We start from the raw sequence: 6,000 nt of genomic DNA, 5'->3' as shown, positions 1-6,000 counted from the left end.
CTTGGGGGTGGGGGGGTGGGATGGGTTGGAATGGTAAGTGGATTTCTTCTCTATTGATAGGCAAAGGTATCCTGAGTAACAGAAGGTACTAATTAGACCATGAATAGACCAGAACCAATGTTGGGTCACTTCAGATATAGCCAACATTAAGAGAGGAGCAAGACAATGGAGAAATGTAGGGAATAAAAGCAAGCATACTCAATTCGGTTGAGTTGAGTTAAAGAAACAGCGTATGTCACTTACGAACCTACAATGTAAAAAAAGGTGGAAACATGAGAAATCCTTTAAATTATTTCTTTCATTTCATTACATGTCTGTAGTTACAAAAGCATTTGTGGGCTAATAGCAAATTAGAAGTTCTCCATGTAGATTTGTTCTTCATTTAAACATAATTTTTGAATTTATTTGTTTTTCACTGAACTTGAAAATATCTTGTGTGGGATATTAGGCTCTGTGATTTTTGTAGGTTCTCTCATCGAATTCTCACATCAAACTACATCAAATGGTAGAAGCTATTTCGATCTCATTTTAGCAGTGAGAAAAGCCAAGCCCAGGGAGGTTAGTAAATTACTGAAGATCACAAATCTAGAAACTTCGAAGCAAGGATTCATAAGCCAACAATTCTGTGCTGGCATCAGCGGTCTTAGCTAAGATCCTAAAAGTCATGATGATTTAGATGACTTTGAATTGTGTTTTAAGCCTGGTATGTGTCAGTATGATTAACAGAGTGGTATGTTAGTAAATGTTATCCCTAATAAAGTGGTATCTTTTAATTATTCTCTAATATTTAAAATGTGTGATAACAGATTTGTAATAACCTTATAATTTTACTGATTTATTTGATGAAATATTTTCACAATATATGTTTTGGTCCCAATGACTGATGGCATGCCTTACTGAGTACTCAACGTTGAAACAGGAGACAATATGGGATTCAGGAACAATCAAGGGCTTGAATGTTTTACTCACCTTGTGTTTGTACTGCAAAGACTTTATCATTGTGTTATTTGGGTTTTCTCAGTTATCCAAACTCCATTAGTAATTGCAGCCTCCTCTAAAGATGTGGACTCCAAATTCAATTCCAGAAGAAGGAACATTTTGAAACCGTGAGCAAATAAAGAAGAAAAAATAAATGACACTTCTCTTTCAGTGTGACTATCTACTTGATAGCAGAGATTCAGAAAGACATGCTAATTACTAAATAATTTACAGTTAGTTGTTAGTCAATATTTTTCTTTCGGGAGAAGTATAGTAGTATTTACTGTGTGGCTACTGATAACATACCTAATTTAATGGCACAGTTTCAATGAATTGTGATGTCTACATTGTCCTTCATCTACATTACTTTTTGCAATTGGTATGCAACCTTTCTCAGGCATAGAGGCAGCCTTGTCATTCATTGGTGTTGTGAAGAAGCATAAATAATCACTACGTGACATTCTGACACAAGGGTTTATTTAGTGATGTTTGCATTCTGACATTGACAGAATATGTGAGGACATTTCATCAACAGCAACTCCAGCCTCACAGAATGCAAAAAAAGAATATGCACGTTACTGAGAACTGGGACTGGGCTCTGACCCCCCCCCCCACTTTTACATCTTTCTTCTTTCTCTCCCCTTTTCTAATTGTTACATCTTTAGTCTTTGATTTTATTAAAAAGAACTCACTGAAAGAACTTTCCACAGGTATAGAAAAATCATTACATGATTTGGTCATTTCACAGCATGTTTTTTTTTTTTTCTTTTTTAATCTTGATGCAAAATGAAACTTGATGCGAAACAAAAACAATACTGATATGTAAATGTTGAACAGCAAGCATCTTCTTTATGTTATGTGCAGAAAAGAGTGCTAACACCCATCCACTCTCTCAAACAGAGAAATTCGCTAATTAAAAAAAAAAAATGTCAATCATCTCAGTTCTGTTTGGAGAATAGGCTTTCCAATTAATAAAGTGAGGCAAGGAAAAAGAGTGGCTGTAGAGAATCATTACATTTAATTGTTACCCCAGTTTCTAGAGCCGTGGTATTATTATCTGTGGGTTCATAATAAATAGGTCAAAGCTCCCTATAAATGAATTAGATATAATTTTTACTTTCTAAAGTTTTACATTCAGATCAGTTTCAAACAATTGCTACTTACTCAACTGAAAATTTGAATTGCTTTAAGCACCTACTTTGTAAGCTGGAGGAGGAAACCACATGACCAGGAAGTGGAGAGTTTAATGCACTCCTACTCCACCCCTAAACTAATCCCCAGGGCCTCCTCCATTATCTCATGGGCAACAGGAAGCTTATCTGTGGGCTACTGGGTAATCACTAACGTGGGTGAGTTTACATTGTCATTTTACTGGGTGAACTCCAAGCAGTTATTTTTCCCGGAAGGTAAAGCTAAATAAAAAATTGTGAGAGTTTTCCCGGAGTAAACACTGGGAGGAAATCTAGAAATAAACATGTATAAAAATGATATCCTAGTTTCTAGTGCTTATTGTTTTTATTTCAGTAATTTCTTCACCCCACCCTCACCACATAATCGTATAATGGAAAGCAAATGGCCAGGTCTGCCCATCCTAGCTTAGCCGTCTGCCAGTGTGGCCAGTTCTGCCAGTGCTCTTCCATTGGTTTATCGGTCATCTTTGTGAGAATTTTAATTTTTGCGCTCTTTCATCTTTTTCTTTCTTCTTCCCTTTCTTTCTTCCTCCTTCCCTTTCTTTTTACCTTTTTAAATTCAGGACAGTATGATATCAAGTAGTGAAGAGAGATGGTAAAGACAGACTTCCTACAACTCATATCTGCATCCACAGAAAGCAATAGAAACATTATCCATAAAAAAAAACTTAAAAAATTTCTGAGGCCCCATATTCTTCCATTTAGACATCAGAGGCCCCATATTCTTCCATTCATGTTCATTATTTATGATTGTAATTGGAAGGATTGGATTAAACTGCAGTCAAGCCACCTTGTGTCCTGCTTTGCCCATGTGCTTTTCCAATGAGGGGAAGAGCCTCCCATATCTTGGATTTAGATCCACACGTGTTGGACTCCAGTGATGTGAGAGTCCAGGGGAGCATGGGTCATTAATCCCTAGTGTCTCTCTGTTGCCAAAGGATGAAGGCTCTCAGGAGTGGGGAGGGAAGGGAAGAGGATGTCCGTGTGTGACCTTTCCCAGGGAAGCTCCTCTACTAATAAGCAGGAGTTCACACAAATCAGGGTTTCTCAATCCTGTCATAATCACTAAGGGACCTTTTAAAAAAATACTGATGCCTGGGTTTTATACCCACAGAATCTGATATAATGATCTGGGTGGAGTCCCAAGGCAAATCTAATGCATAGCTAGAAACTATAAACAGGGCAATCTGATTTCAGAAAATTCTATTCATCCTTCTTCCTTCCTTGCTAGCCTGGGTTACATATTGTGAAATGTTTGAGTTCTCTTCACCATTCCCTTTGTCATCATGGTTTTTGTGCCCTTTCCTTTATTTTCCTATCTTGTCCTGTGGCCCAACTGCTCCATTACTCCTGACTCTCCCTCTCCTTCATGCAGTCTTAATACTGCCTCAGTACTGGAGGATTCTAAAAGGTATATATGTTTTTCTTTCAGGAGAACTATAGTAGTATTTACTGTTTTGGCTACTGATAACATATCTAATTGAATGGCACAATGTAAATGAAGTCTATTATCTACAATTTCCTTCATCTGTGTTACCTCTCACAACTGGAATGCAACGTTTCTGAGCCATAGAGGCAGCCTTGTCATTCATTGGTGTTGTCAAGAAGTATATATATATATATGTATGTATATTCCTACCCTCTAGCAGACTATAATCAAAGCTAAGATCAACATGGCCATTAGCTATTACCTCTCCCACCCAAAATAAGAGACTTGTGGTTCTACCAGATTCATGTAATTCAGACAAAACTGAAGGTTTATGCATACCTTCTCCATCAGTTGGTTAGACTATATCAGTATTTCTGGATATTTGTTTAACAAAACTTTTAGAAAGACACTGATAAATTCCACCTTTCTGCTCTGACTGGCAGCCACAGAGGTGTGCTGCTTGATCTTCCTTCAAGAAGAACTTGCCTTTCTGCTGGAAGCAGTGCCTGTAGCTGCTAGCCTCCAGCTACAGTGCCTTTCCCAATCTGGTGTAGCACTCAGCAGGAATCCTCTCCTTTTGGGAGTAGCCTCCAGCCAATGCCAGCTCAGCGGGTCCATTAGGATAGGGCCAACCCTGTTCAATATGGTACTATTCCAACGGGAGACTTTCTGGAGCTCCCCATTGGGTTGGCTAAGACTTTATCAAACTTGCATCATAGTCAGAGCATCTGTGTACCCAATTCTGGCTCCTCCCACCTTTCCTATCATTGGTATTAGATCAGCATCACAGTCTATGGGTTCTTTCGGCTTCATCTTGTTCCTTCTCTTTTGTCTTAAGTGCGTGTTACCTCCTAAGAAAACTTTTGCCCTCCTAGCTTTGTGTAAGTATCTGCTTCCAAGATAAACTGTATTGACACAATCTGTCAATCTTTGTTAACATTTAAAAATAAAATTAGAAAATTTGCATTTTTATTTTCCCGTCTTGGAAAACAATTCCAATCTTTTCTGTATACAGCAACTCAGGAAGTTAGGGTGAAAAATCTACTCTTCCAACCCCAAAATGCTACTGGTTGCATTTTTTTTTCTTCCAGTATTTTAATCCATGTTTGTAAGGTTCTATGAAATGAGTGCAAATTATTTCTTCTCTTATTCCAATTACGTTGAAATCTTTCCTCTTAGAAGTCTTGTCATTAACAAAAATCTGCAGATTTCTAAAATAAAGTCACTTGGACACAGGTAATTTAATGCTCAACAAAATGTAAGCGACTCCAGTTTAGTAGGTTTGGAAAATTCACATTAGTTGAAGCAGTATTTCCTTAAAAGAATTGTTTCTCTGAATGTTAAAGCAATCCCCTTCCTTCAGGCACTTACCATGCTGTACTCTTCTTCTTGTTGTTGTTGCTGTTAATATATTTTGTTGGAATCATATTGTCCTAATTTCTGGTCTGTACATCCCTTGGCATAGTGCTAGGCACATGGTTTGTGCATGTTCAATATTAAACTAAGCAACGTTCTTGTACATATTTTGATATCTGGGACTTCATTGATGTTCTTAGGGAAGAAATCCTTAGAAATAGCACCTCGACTGACATGGATAAGGACAGGAAATTGTTATTTTTCCCTTAGTGCTCTGCCAACAAACACTTGGGTCTGAGAAAACAATTATTATTAGTATTTTTAGTGAACATTGAGTTCTGGAAGGATCGTTTAAAAGTCCTTATTCTTTCATAAACCAGAGTACTCCCATGTACAGGGCTGGAGTAAAAAGAGGATTTAAATCAGGAAAACCTTGTTAAACAAATGGCTTCCAAGTGACAATGGCGTTTTGCCTTTCTCTGAATCCTCAGGCAGAGGCCAGGGTTTGGAGCCAAGATTAAGGGCTAGATGAGTCATGCGCCATGGTATGGCAGTGCCTCTTTCCCAAGTCTGCGCAATCAAATCTCCAACTGATTTCTTCTTTTCATTTTTTTCTCCTCTTTTTGGCAAGAGAGAAAATAACTTCAGTATTCTTTTTTTAGGAGGGTTAAAAAAAAAAGTAACACCATTCTATTGCCAAAAATTGCATATAGAATTTCAAAGGGTGACCTCTTCCCAGATATAGCAGAACTTATGGTGGCAATGGAATGTGTCACCTTTTGAAGCATAAACACTTCAGATCCCCAGGCCTGCCCATGTCTTCATTGTACTTTGGAGAACGAGAGGATTAGGAGTAAAGGAATATGAAATATAATGTCATTTTCACCTGAGTATAATTAATGTCTCTGGCCATGAGACTATCCCATGGTGGGAGTCACAGTGGCAATAAATGAATGGTGAGAAGACAGACGCCAGGTATACGGAGATGTTCAAAGCCTCCCTTTTTTCACAGTTGGCCGATTAAGTAATTTTTAGAATTTGGACTTC

This window comes from Lynx rufus, unplaced genomic scaffold (assembly GCF_022079265.1).
Source record: "Lynx rufus isolate CCGP_SWC_20201006 ecotype Redwood Valley unplaced genomic scaffold, mLynRuf1.p SCAF_2, whole genome shotgun sequence".
NCBI lineage: Eukaryota > Metazoa > Chordata > Mammalia > Carnivora > Felidae > Lynx > Lynx rufus.
This window is presented reverse-complemented; position numbering follows the sequence as displayed.